A 15,367-nucleotide genomic window follows, 5' to 3' on the forward strand; every position below is an offset into this window, starting at 1 on the left:
ACACCCTACATCAAAGTTAGTCATCGCCCTTGTGCTTTTGTGGATCTGCTAACAATTAATATCTTTCACTATGACGTCTCACACACGCCATTACGATATTCTCTTTCTCATCTCCAATGAGAACATTCTCTCAACATCTAGAGATATATTGCCAGCATCTAACTCAACACCTCTGTCTCTATCTCCACCTTGATCCTAACCCAATACATGAACTTATGAGGTTCTAGATCAACACATACATCGCCCACACTACAATTCTATCATGTTTCATTCTCCTTCAACTCATCTACTCTATCTTTGCCATTACCTTTGACGCACCTTGTCTACCATCACGCCTTCACCCTCTTTAGCTGTTATCTGACGTATGGGTTAAGAGCCATCTACCAATTGGCTCTGATACCAATTGTTGGGAACAAGTTAACACTCAAATAGTAAAGAGTATAGAGACAAGAGAATAACACAAGAGTTTTGGTAACGAGGTTCGGCCAATTGTGCCTACGTCCCCGGGAGCGTTGAGCGGCTACCACTATATATTATTAGATAATAAGGATTAGTGCTTTACTATTCTTCTCCTTGTTACATTATGTTTACATAACATCAAAATATATAGTCATCTACCCCAACCCCTTTACATCAGCTCAAGCCCATAACTTGTATTGTTGTTATCTAGAGATACGAGTCATTGCACAACAGAACAAATTTTCACAACTTAGTTAAACAATTTCTACACTCTTTAGCAACTTTGATTCTAAACTTTCATATTTTTCTGAAGTTGTTTCAAGTGCTAAGTTCTAAAGTTTTCAAACATATTAGAGCATTGTTTAGTGAGTATATATTTAGAGTAAAAAGATTGCAAGTTATAGCATTTGTCAAATACTTGTAAAGGCAATCATGTCATTTATTTCATTCTTCATCTTGTTGTAAAACGTGTCATCACAAGAGTATGGTGAGAAGGAGAAAACAATTAACTAGGAAAAGTTGTTTTTCAAGGGTATATATTTGTGAGTGTATAAGGTTACAAGGTCTCGATGAGAGAATTTGTAATTGCAACTCAAAGTATCTAGTGGAAAAATCTCTTGTGTGACAAGAGTACTAGATGTAACATTCAGTGGACAAGAAGGTGAACCAGTATAAAAAAATTTGTGTACTCTTCTTCTTCTACTCTCTTCGTGTACTTTCTTTTGGTTTATAACTTGGTTGATTTCTGAAACTATTTTCCGCTGCACAAACACTTTGATATCTCAGCAGAAAAATCGATCATTTCTCTCATCAACTAATTCACCCCCTCTTAGTCGTCATGTTATACTTACAAAATGTGTTCTCTGACTAAGCTCATCTTATGGAGTTATCTCATCCAAAGAATTGCATTCATTGATAAGTGCTTCTAAGACAAATTGCGTCCAAGTGGTAACCTTGCTCAATTTATAACTTCAATAATATCACTTTGTGTTTTTGTTAACAAATCTACTTATCCCATCATTTAAATCTATATGTCGTTAGGCACATTTTTTGTAATTACTAATGATTCAATTATTAGATACTCTGTTTTTTGGTAAGAGAAACTTAATACTCTATAAATACAACATATTGTGTTCTCTAACCAACCCACAGATGGAAAACGACAAATCTACTACACTCACAAACGAATAACTAGAATCATTTGAGCAATGTGCATAAAATCTTATTATAGTCTGGAGTTAATATCCAAAGAGAGAAAATGTGGATAAATCATGGAATAAGAACTCAAACACATTAAATCTAACATATTTAATATGTAGTTGGAGATGGCTTGATACACAATAGATTCAAGCAATAACTTCATTATTTGTATGGAGACTTAACAAAATAATGCATTTAATGCTTTCTACAAAAGGACAATCTAAAAATCGTTGAAAGATTCTCATAGGTAGTTAAAGTTTGCCTATAAAAGAATAAGAATTTTAAAACTCAAGATAAACACAAAATGCATACCACCAGAGCAATAGAATACAAGTGCTTAGAAACATTGTAAAAATATATGTTGTCAACCGCTCATCTTCTATTTGCATGTACCAACTTCAGCTATCTCCATCTAAGCCTTAAATTGTTTTCCTATAACTTATTTAAAATATCATATTAGATTTTTGTGTGGTTTAAGGTTGAAAAGTTTTCATTTTTACTTATAGAAATCTGAACGGTTGGAGCTTTGTTCTTTTGCTTTTAAAGTTTGAATTTTTATAAGGTGTATTTGGTTTGTTTAAATTTACACCAAGCAATCATTAGAAACAATCGTAAACATGAAAAACATTGAAATAGTATTAAAAGCATAAAGTCATATTAGATACATCGACCTTAACTAGTTACATCAAATCTCAGAGAGAAGGGATTTAGCTCCTTATTCCCATGGAAACCAAAGCCTTGAGTGTGATAGAAATTCTTCTTCTTCTAAGAATGGTCGTAGAAAGTTGCATGTGTCTTCAATCCTTCACTTTTGTTGTACCCCTCGTGGTCTCCTATTTAATTTATTTTTTGATCTCATATTTATCCTCTTTTCAACATATGTATTTGTAATTATTGTATTTAGATTTATCATTTGTTTTCATATCTTACATCCTTTTAGTTGGTATATCTGGAATAACATAAAAAATGATATAATAAGATTTGATCATTAATAACTCAATGCTTAGTATGAATGATATTTGTGTAAACTTTTATAGTAAAAAATGCTCAAATATCTTTATTATCTAAGGTAATTTTTGTACTAAACAATTGTCAGACAATAATTTTTCCGGTTCAAAGCGGTTCAACCCGTCATTTGGTTAAGAATACAAACTAAAGTTGTTTTCAAGTGCAGTCAGCAATCGAACCGATTAAATTACCCGATCTGGTCCTCACAACATTGTTCAGAATAATATTATTTACTAAAATATTTTCCTACTAGCCCTTAAATATTTTAGGTCAAACTCCTTACCTAACATGACTTGCAGCTCATTGATATCACTCAAATCATTAGTAGAAATCAACATATCATTAACATAAAGTAGCAGAAAAAAGAAAAGAACCATAATCAAGGCTTCTCACATAAACATAACAATCATACTCACAACGCTTGTAATCAAGCTTCAACATATAAGAGTCAAAATGCTTGTACCACTATTTAGGAGACTGCTTCAACCATATAGAGACTTCTTCAACTTGCAAACCAAGTGACTCTGTCCAGCTGAACTGAACCCTTATGGTTTTGTCATGTAAATTTTTAAATCTAACTCACCATGGAGAAATGCAGTCTTCACATCCATCTATTCTATGTGCATATCCCGGTTGGCTACCAAGACGAGCCTTGAACTATTCCCCTTCTTTTTATGATACTAATGGCTTCCTCTTGGCCACTCACATGCACCCAACTGCACGCTTGTTTGGGGCAATGGGACAAGCTCCCAAGTTTGTTCTTTTGAAGAGACTCCATCTCCTCCGTCATGACATCCATCCATTATTCTTTCTTCTGGCTATTTATAGCCTCTTGAAAGCAACAAGGATCTCCTAAACTGATATAAAGAGCATCTGAAGCCATATCATCAAATCCATATCTCTCTGGATGTTTGATATGATGTCTATCCATGTCTCTAGCAAGTAGATACTCATGCACACCTGAACTCTCTATTTGGGAATCATCATGTTCTTGACTTGAACTAGTGCAGGATTCCTTGTCTTTATTCACCTGAATCGTTTCATTGCTCACTAGAATCATATTTGATCCTAAAGTCACTCCATTTGGCTTGGGCACCTTTGTCAAAACTGACTATTTCAACATGAAATCTTCATCAAACATTGCATCTCTGCTCAACACCACATTTATGGAAACTAGATCCCAGAACTTGATCCCCTTCACATCTTTGGTATATCCAACGAAGATACACATCATTGACTTGGGATCAAGTTTACATCTTTCATCACTAGGTACATGTACATAAGTAGAACAATCAAATATGTGTAACATATTATAATTGATTGGGTTACCTGTCTATATTTCTTCTACAACTTTACCATCCAATGAAGCATGTGGTGATCTATTTATGACATAGCTTGTCATACTAAGTGTCTCTACCTAAAATCCTTTGGAAAGTCTAGCATTTAGTCTCATACATATGACCCTCTTGGTAAGAGTTCTATTCATCCTCTTTGCAATACTATTCTACCAAGGAGTCTTCTTCACTGAAAAGTGTCTCTGAATACCATGTTCCTCACATAATTTCTGAAATTGTAAGTCTTTGTACTTCATACTATTGTCTGACCTCAAGTATTTTATTTTTCTATCAGTCTGGTTCTCTACCTCTTCCTTCCAAACCTTGAACTTGGCAAAGACTCCTGACTTATGCTTAAGAAAATATACCCAGATCTTGCGAGAAAAGTCATCAACAAAAATAACAAAATACCTAGAACCTCCTAGGGATGGTTCCTGAGTGGGTCTCCATACATCAGTATGGACAAAGTCTAGAATGCCCCGAGTCTTGTGTTGGCCACCCTTGAAACTAACTCTTTTCTGTTTCCCAATCACACAATACTTGCACAAGTCAAGCTTGTATTTGCTGACTCCCCTCAACATTTCTCTTTTGCATAGTTTTGTCGTGTCATGAACACTAATATGACCCAAATGTATGTACCATAATTTTGTAGCATCATGGTCTGAATCGACTGAAATCTCTTCAGTCACTCAAGCAACTTCACCTACAACTATTCTCCCTAATAGCTTCTATGTTCTCAGCACTCCTCGTACCCTTCATCAAAATCAGAGTACCTTTGCATACTCGAAGAATATCATTGTCCCTATAAGCTCTATAGCTAAATCATTTGGCATTCAATGTCCCCAAAGAAATCAAATTCTACTTTGAATCTGATATATGCCTAACCTCACATAACGTCTTCACTACACCCTCATCCATCAGAATTCTGATTTTCCCATGCCAATAATTCAACATGCTTTATTTTTTCCGAGATACATGAAACCGGAATTGTCTGCCCTGTATGTGCTGAACCATTCTGTGTGTTGGCGTCATGTGGTGGGAACATCCAGTGTCAAGTATTTACTCATCTATACTATGATTTGATAATACATATAGTAGATCAACTTCATTGTTGTAACCAGAGTCATCTTTCTGTGCAACATTTGCATATGTAGATACTTTATCTTTCCCCACCAGCTTTCTAGGACTCCATTAATTGAGACAATCCTTTTTGTAATGCCCAATCTGTTTGTACTTATAGCACTCTAATAGTGTTCTGTCCCTAGAATTTGATCTTTTCCTTTTGGCGGGACCTTCTATGTCATGTCTCCTCCCACGCGCTTGGCTCCCTTTCATATATAGACCATCGCCCTGAATCCTTCTCTTACATTCTGTCTTCTTTGAGTGTGGGATAGAAGTGCAGATGTGATCTCATCCAGTTTGGTTTAGTCTTTTTCGTACATCAATGTTGTCACCAAGTGTTCATAGGAATTTGAAAAGAACACGACAATATTATTGCTTTGTCCTCATCATCAACCTTCACATCAAGTTTCTGCTAGTCATTGATCACTTGATTAAAAGTGTTCAAATGTTATTGCCAATCAGCACCCTCCTACATATTCAGGCCATAAAATCTATGTTTCAAATACAACTTATTTGTTAGAGACTTGGACATGAACTGCATCTCTAATGTCTCCCACACCTCTAATGGTGACGTCAAATCCATAACTTGATACATCACATCATTTGATAGACAAAGCCGTATAGTTCCTGCAGCCTTCTCCTTCAACTCTTCCCAATCCAGTTGATTCATACTATCTAGTTTATTCTCATGTAACGCTTTTGATAGACCTTGTTGAGCCAACACATACTTAACCCTCCTTTGCCATAATCCAAAATTACTAGTTCCATCAAACTTCCCCATCTCGAATTTGGCACCTTGGTTAAGAGTGCTCTGATACCAATTGTTGGGAACAAGCGAGCAATCAAATAATAAAAGAGGTTAGGGAAAAGAGAATAACACAAAGAATTTGGTAATGAGGTTCGGTCAATTGTGCCTACGTCCCCGAGAGCATTGAGAGACTACCTCTATGTATTAGAGAATTAAGGTTTGTGTTTACCTATTATTCTCCTTATTATATTAGGTTTGCAAAACATAAATATATAGCCCTCTACCCCAACTCTTTTACATCATCCCAAATTCATAACTTGTATTGCTTTATCTAGAGAATATGAGTCACTATGCAACTAACATTTTTCATATAGTTCAGACTCACCTGAGGTTAAGGTGAGTTAACCAGGTTTTTCTATGATGACCCTTAGGATGGTGGATCCTATAATGGGTACTTTATTTTACATGCATGTGAGATGTGCCTATGGTATAGAGATACCAATATGAAATGACATCCTATACCATTTGGACTTGAGGTGACACTTGTGTCACTTTATTTTAGGGATATAAGTCCCAACTTACGATATGATAAATGACACAATATGATTCCCAGGTTTTGAATAGGTACATCCTACAAGGGTTGTGGAATGATTAACGAATAATATCCTATGGTAGAGTTCTAGGATATAGTGGATGCCTTAAAATCTGTAGACTCCTAATAAGGTGCCCAGAGTGCATCCAATCATAAAAAAAGGAAACTCATATATCCTCAGAATAACAAGTGAGACCCTTACTCCATACCGGCAAACCCATGATACTTAGTGACAATCTAAATGGTTCATCTTTTCCAAACAAGTGGGACCCGTAGTCCAAACCGACAAGGCGAATGTCTATTTTAATCTAGTGCTTGGATATAGAGCACATACTTATATGTCAATACGATAATGTATTTTAAAAAAATAATAACAATAACAAAATACCCATGCATTTAGTATTCATGGGCCTGACTCTCTTAAAAATATCCCTAGCAGATTTGCAAGTCGTCACGCCCGGATTTCGGCTGCACGACTTTCATAGAGTCACCACTACATTTATGGTCAAAAATGTAGAAAAATATTTTAACCCAATCACATTGGGCTTTAGATTTTGATATTCAGGTTTAGTAATCGGTTACAGAATATGAAAGATATTAGCATCTTATCCGCCTGTTTCAAAAGGTACCCCTCACTAAGTTGCATGGCTTATCTTATACTTTAAAGTTATGTGGTTATTTCATTATTTAAAAAAGGATAAAATTTTGTTTATTTTTCTTATACCTGACTAGGTGAAATCTTGCTCTTATGTATCCTTATAGAGATGGAGAATCAATGCTACATAGTTCATTGGGTAGAAAAAAGTTTGTTAGTTAGGTTAATTTTTTTATATTTTAGAAAAATGTGGTGTTAAATCACAACTAATATTCATATTAATATGAGTGAAGTAAAACTCTTGTATCTGATATCGCGCCTCATGCTATGGTATTAGATAGGATCTTATTACCTTTATTTAAAATATTTTAGCAATTATTCTCAAGTCTTAAGAAAGTGAAGTGCAGTCCAAATATCTGTCATTGCATCTACATTAAAAATTAGGATTATTTAATAGGTTTTAGATTTATTAAAAAAATTGATAATTATTCCTAAATTTTAAGAAAATGAAATGCAATCAAAATATTTGTCACCGCATTATACCTTAAAAATTAGGATAATTGCTACTTTTATTACCATTAAAATACTTTTCATTTTTTATTTAATAAAAAATGTTTGATTTTTTCTATTTTTTATTAATGTGATTATGAATTTTATATAAAATAATTTATTCAATTAAAAAAGTTTGATCACTTATTACTACATAAAAGGAATTTAGATTTTGTTATCTATCCAAAAAAAAATTATTATTTATTTATTTCTTGGTTATAAGATTGGGTCTCTATTAGATATATAACAAAATTATATTTTTATTTGTTAAATAATGTTGATTTTATAGTATGCAAATAAAAACATAATGTAAAAAGGAAAAAAATAAATCTGGTAAGGAGTTATACTCTTGTGCAGATAAGATCATATGGGCTCATTAACGTGTCATGCTCACACTGGTTGGCGGAAGATGCAGCAAAGTAGATGTTGCATGAAATTCTCCGGTTGGTTAGAATTGAGGGAGCACTAAGCTTAACATACACTCGACAATAGAAGAGCGAGTACTAGGGGGATATCGATCCTTTGTGGTCACGTCTACTCACTAGAGTTAACACTTGCCTCGGTGTTGTGATCTGATTGGTTGGATCAACGGGAGCACAACGCTTACAATGAACCCGATTGCAGGGAATTACGCACCAGACTGTAGGGAACATAATCCTCAAGCTACTATCATCAAGGGATCTGGTACAGTTGTGACTACATGAGGAGGTTTGCACCCGCATACGTGTCGCTATCTAGTTGGTTATGTCGATGGTATTAGAGTCAGTAGATCCAAAGGCGAAAAGGAAGGAAGCATGTTGCTTTCGGTGAGCTCGCCCACATGGGATCACGTGATTTGCCACCCTCTTCTCTCTTTGCATAGACTTATAGGCTATTTTATTTCTCTCTTTTTCTCTATGTGCTCAATATTGTTTTTTGGAATATCCAGTGTGGTTTCCTCATGCTCTTTTATGTATTTATAGTATTACCACATATCTTTTTAATATCATTAGTAAATTAAATTTACCTAAACCTTGGCTAAAACTAAAGTTTGAAATGTGAGAGAATTTCTACTCTATTAATGTATAGAATATCGGCTCTTTATTTTTGTTGTTGCTGATAATTATAGAATTACTTTATGTAATCAAATCATGTGTATTTATTTCCTTCAACAATACATGTTTTTTCTTTCTAAAGTGGCAACTTTTAATCATGCAATAAATCTATATTCACACCCTTATTAATAAAAAATCAAATTTGAATTTATTTAAAAATTAAAAAGTCAAATTAATAATTTTTTTATAAAGCTTAACAAATTATTGTAATACTCCTCAGTGGGTAAAAAATAAATAGTTGCCCCCAACAAATAAAATTAGTTGGAATCCCATTTTTAGATAAAATATTTTAGTGATTCCAAATCATCATAGGATTATTGTATTAGGCAAAAATGATCATTAAAAATCACAAAATATTTATAAAAAAAATTAATTATTCTCATATTGCAACCTTAATTTATTTGATGGTCAAATCTCTAAAGATTTAATTTTTAAATCAAAGAGATTTGTGCAACACAATCAAATTGATGTGGAACTTTCCAATTTCATTTGCAAATTTACTAATCGCCATCTTTAACTTATTTGGTCTCAATAAGAGCCAATCTCCAAAGGTTCAAATATTTTTTGTCAAAATCATTTTTTTGAAGAAGTATATTTCTTTTTGGGTCGGACAAAATTGAGTGTCCATACTATATAAGAATGACTTTTATACAGATTTTATGCACTTGACTTGTATTTTCTCGTATTCTATCTTGTCTTGTCTTATGAGGTTATGTTTTATTTTATAGTTGAACTTTAACGGCTTCAAAAAAAATGTTGCAATGAAATTCAAAAGTGTCCATTCTAAGTTCAAATTAGTGGACGAGTAGAATAAGCATTGTTATAAAACTCGGATCTGACTGGTCCGACCGGTTAAACTATGAACTAAACATCTGATTGGTCTGGGCATCTCATCTAATCAGTTTTATATTAAAATTGGATTGACTCGGTTCGATTCGATTGATTTAAGCCTAAAATCGCTGACTTAGATGGTCGGACTGGATGGACCGCTCGAGTCAATCAAAAAATATATTTTTAAAAATCAACCAAAACAACATCGTCTAAGATGAAAAAACTTTTAACTTATTTGTAATTATATTTGTCATTTGTTAACTTATGTTATAACAAAGATATTGTTGTTTAATTAAATATTAAACTTAGGTAAACTTTTCTTACAATTAAAGCATAATGCATATGTTGTTTGATGATGTTTTCAACTTGTGTGTGACATTTTATTGTAATAAAATATATATTTTGGCTATTTAATTAGGTATGATAATATTTTTAAATTTGAAATACAAAGTTATTAAATAATGTTAGCTAATATTATGAATTTTTAGAATTTTAATGTAAACTGAGTCAATCGGTCCAACCATTGATCTACTGATCCAACTTTTGACTCATTGACTCAGAGACACTGAGTCATTAGCCGATTCGAGTTTAATATCACTAATAATAAGTACAGAAGATTCAAATTGATATAGTTAAAGACATTGGATACGAAAGTCATTAGTTGCCGTTTTCACTTGGACACATTTTATGTTAGATGTACATAACTTGATTTTATTTGCACAAGTCACTAAACACAATTGCCTCTGGATGCGATAACACATTGAGACGAGCTTAGGAACTAAAATCGTTTCATTTAATATTAAAACATATATTTGAAGAAATATAGGTATTGGGCCTGTTAATGTATTTTATTTTCATATAAAGCGCAATAAATCAGGAATTATATGAATATATTAGGCTTCTCAAAAGAAATTATTGTTATCCATTAAAACATAATAAAAAGGATGAAATTAATAAGTTAGTTCCTCTAAAAAATATTTCTCACTTAAAAGCTAAAATCATTATGGTTCCAATATGACAATAGCTATTGAGAGTGAATTATGATTCAATTTTTATCTTTTGTCTCTTCATTACTTTCATTTATACTAGCAGTGAGAATTTGAACTTGTAAGTTAATCTTCTGAAAACAATTTTATTCTTGATTTCGCCACATATATATATATATATATATAAATAAATAAGTGATTCGTTTACATTCAAATTAAGTTACATTTGTTACACTTAATTTCAGTCATTTATTTTCTTAGATCCAATGGATCAAATGGGCGAGTGCAATAAGTGATGAGAGAGAAAAATAAAAAATTTAAATAACTTATAAGTTTCATCCATTTGTTCATTGGATCTAAAAAATGAGTGACTAAGATTGAATGTAACTAATGTAACTATATATATATATATATATATATGAGTGTGTGAGGAAGACACCCAAATTAAGTTACACTAGTTACACTCAATCGCAATCACACATTTTTTTAAATCTAATGGATCAAATGAGTTAAACTTAAAAGTTATTTTAGATTTATCTTTTTCTTTCGCATTACTTATTACATACACCCTTATAGTCCGTTGGATTTAAGAAAATAGATGAATGAGATTGAATGTAACTAGTATAACTTAACTTAAGTGTAAACTAATATCTCTTCTATATTTATATTTGCTTTTAAAAGTTTTTAATAAAAAATATTTTATTAAAACTCAACAAACATATTTAACTCACATTTTTTATATTTGTATGTTCCAACTTTTAACTAATTTTGCTTGAAGATGTATATGTGGGAAAAAAGAAAACTTTTCAAACAATGCAATTTATATAGAAGTCTTGCACAAATAAGTAGACTAATATTCCTATCTATTGCTTAGTAAAAATTAACCAATATTGAGTTGATTTAGTGGCATATGATGACTTCATTGGATTCCAAAAACATTTATTGGGAGTGACAATTATGTACTTTGAAAAAAATAGTTTTTTACTCATAAGATGATGAGATATTATTGATTATACGGTAAAAAAGTTTAAAAAAATTATGTATGATCATTATCATTTTTCTTCCCCGCAAAAGGACGACATTTTTTGATACATTTTAGCTAAAATATAACACAACAGTCTTAAAAGGTTTAAATCAAGTACTCAAGTTGTTATTTGTCAAGTTTAACTTATTTACAAATATTCATGAACTGCAATTCTCCTCATTCCATTGATTTGTACTGTTACTCTGAACTAAGTTCGCCAATCAAAATTTCTTTATCGCTACATTTATAACTTGGTAATTTTTAATATATAACATCACCGGCCATATAATCTACAAATAAATAGGAATCCGTTTACTCTAAAAATAAGTTTAAAAATTTACTTCACATTTTAGTCATCAATCTTAGGAAAATATAATCACTTAGATATACTCACTAATTCAAAAAATTTCCTAGAATTAAAGATTAAAATAAAATATCGAGTAAGATATTGGGGTAAGTGAATCCCCTCAATACATTATATAAAATTTGATTGTAACATGATAAAAAAAACTAGTGCAGGCTACATTTGTACTAATAACTAATATATATACAGGGAGTTACTTACGAGAGAATAATGTGCTATTGTGATAAATAAGAACACATAATATATATCATTGGATCTTGATTGAACGGTTAAGATTAAAAGATACATGGACATGAGATCATGTGACTAGTAACTAACTTTTAATCATGATCATCCATAATTACTGAGAACAATAACTATGGGCCATACAATCATCGGTTGGAATTAAAAGTTAGTTATTTGTCAAATGATAATCATATTCATTTATATTATTTTTTATCATTCAAATAAAATTTAATGATCTATATTAAATTGTTCTTATTTTTCACGATAATAATGTTCTGATTTGATTCACTTTCATTTATACTTATATATATATAAGGGGTGATATTAACATATTTAACATCAATGTCATCACTGCAACACTAATGGTTTAGTCCCTTATTTTAATTGTGTTCTTTTTGCACAATTATTGTTTTGGCCACCCACCCTATCTTAATTATTTTGTACTTTTGTCCCAAAACTTTTTGTTTCAAATTCATTCTTAAGTTGGTAAACATTAAAAGTCATTACTTCTGATTATTACCTTTAACAACAATCCAAACTTCTGTTATAATAAATACTATTTTGTTTACCAGTAAGACATTGATTTTTTTACGAAAATGACAATAGTTGGAATACTGAGAGTGACATTTGTTGGGAGAGGTAGTCACACACTCTGAAAGAAATTATTTTCTTACCCAAAAAAATATTTTTGGTGGTACAAAAAAAATTACTATTTTTTCCCTTAACACTCTTTTATTGAAGACCATCATTTTTCCAGCAACTAAATTGCAACATGTTTGTTAACCATTTTTTTTACAAATAACCAAAATTTAATATACCTTAAATGGAGCAAATGATGTGATTTTCTTCACCTTCTAAATCCTCTAAGGGAATAAAAACCTCTGATGATTTCAAGTAAGATTAGTGGATTTTGGACTTTCTTATTGGGTGATATGGAACAAAGATCATCTCCATTAATGGAGATGCAAGTACTTGTTTTGCACGTGTTTTAGTGGCAAAAATTGTATTTCATTAAGTATAAAAGGATAAAAATATCTTACCATATTATTTTTTCCTTTGTTTTTGTAATACTCGTCTCTCCAATAATGGAGAAATAAATGCTTGTTTTCCATGTATTTTTAATAGTAAAAGTGTTATTTCATTATATATAAAAGGACAAAAATGTTTTTCCATAATATTTTTCCTTTGTTTTTGTACCTCTCCATTTATCTCGAACACGTTGATGACAAGAACCTTAAAAGGGTTTTGGAAGGTCTTGCTTTTATCAAGTATGGTGACATGTTCATTCGAGTAAAACTCGTCTTCATTAATGGAGAGACAAGTTATATTTTGTAGTGTATTTTTAAGGTTAAAATTGTAATTTCAATGAAAACTAAGGATCATAAATGACTTTATCTTTTGGTTTGTTAGTGTATTTTCACATAATTTGCCTCTCCAAATGGAGAGGAGTCTAACTCTGTTCATTTCGGTGAAATAATGTTCAATACATTATTAGTTAGGGGTGTTCAAATCCAGGCCGGTCCAAAACAAAAACCGCAAACTGATCCAAAGTAGATCGAAACCGCAAAAATCGAATGTATTTGGATCGTATTGGATTTATTTTTTAAGGATCGATAGGTCCGGTCCGGTCTTCGGTTTCACGTCTGGGATCCAGACCGATCCAGACCGGACCGATATTGTTAAGTGTATCTCCTAATTTTTACTTAAGTATTCGAGATAGGCAATGACACTGCAGAATCCCTAATTCCTCATTCCTCAATTCTCTCTCCACACCCTCCTCCGCGCCTTTGTCCACGCCCTCCTCCACCACGCCCCTGTCCACTCTCTCCTTCACCACGCCTCTGTCCACACCCTAAATCCCTATTGTTGCGTTGATGTTTTTTTTTTTGATTGATTGGATCATGAAATTGTTAAAAATGATTGGATCATTAGACTATAATGATGTTTCTAATCTTACTACTAAAAGAATCAAACTTTTCTTCATTATTCTGGTTGCTGCCTTGTTGGTGTTGCAGGCTGAAATTGAAAGGATTTATATGTTAATATCTAACAAAAAGACCGATCCAAACCGGACCGAAACCGCATATAATATTTGGACCGGATTGGATCGGACATCTTAATATAAATGGACCGGACCGGATCGCATACTAATTACGCGTTTGGATCGGATGAGAATAACAATAACTAATATATAATGAAATAACACTTTTGCTAACTTTGTATCATGCATTTGCTTGGATCACAAGCCTCTTATTTTGTATAAATAAGTCATATTGGTTTCACTTTTTCAATCAATGAGAATAATGTAGATTTCCAATTCCTAACATGATATCAGAGCCTTCATCATGAAGGTTTTGGTCACCGTCGCTGCATTTAAGCAAATCATTTCTACAATTATTCTTCCATTCCAAGATGGAATTTTTTTTTTGCCAAGATGCTCCACAAAATACGAGCACCATCGTGGTACGATTTATGTTCTCTCTAGCTGAAAATGATGTCGCCTCTATCACCTTCTCCTCTTCATCATCTGAGTTAAAGAAAACATGATCATCAGATTTGTCACGGTTCTTAGCAACAATGGCTTCAGTTTCAGACTTGTTGTTATCCTTGGTTACTTTGTGGAGTTCTTGACTCTTGTGTTTCTTTTTGTCATTTTTTTATCACGATTGAAACAAATAATTTGTGTTCGAATATGTAAAGCGAACAATGGTTGAGGGTTCATAGTTGAATAAACCTTCTGCCTTTTTTGGTCAAGATCATAAAGAAGTTCAGAAAATTTGTCTGGTCCTTACACAGAGTAAGGGTTATTATCTCTGCTATGATCCTTTGATCATTTTCATTTCGTGAGACTAGAACATGGTATTGTAAGGAATTTTGGATCACACATGTAGTGTTTAAATATGTTTAGGGTCATTATTTTAAGTAGTCATACTAAAGTGATCTACTTCAAATAAGGTATATGGTTATAGACATAATTGTCAATGAAAATTATTGTGTAGATACCTAAAGTCTTATTTCTATTTTTATGATGGGCAAAAATAAGAAATAAGAAAATTGAAAAGACATCACCCTTAATGAAAGAGAATGTTTGTCTTATAAATAGGGGTTATGGTCCCCAATATAGACAACACATAACACAACAAGAACCACAACATACATGCAAACATGTCATTCTCTTCATCTCATTAGAGGAGAAACTAAGGTTAAAAGTGGTCTACAATTGGAAGGCCAAAGAA

Source organism: Lupinus angustifolius, chromosome LG17, assembly GCF_001865875.1.
Source record: "Lupinus angustifolius cultivar Tanjil chromosome LG17, LupAngTanjil_v1.0, whole genome shotgun sequence".
NCBI classification, from domain to species: domain Eukaryota; kingdom Viridiplantae; phylum Streptophyta; class Magnoliopsida; order Fabales; family Fabaceae; genus Lupinus; species Lupinus angustifolius.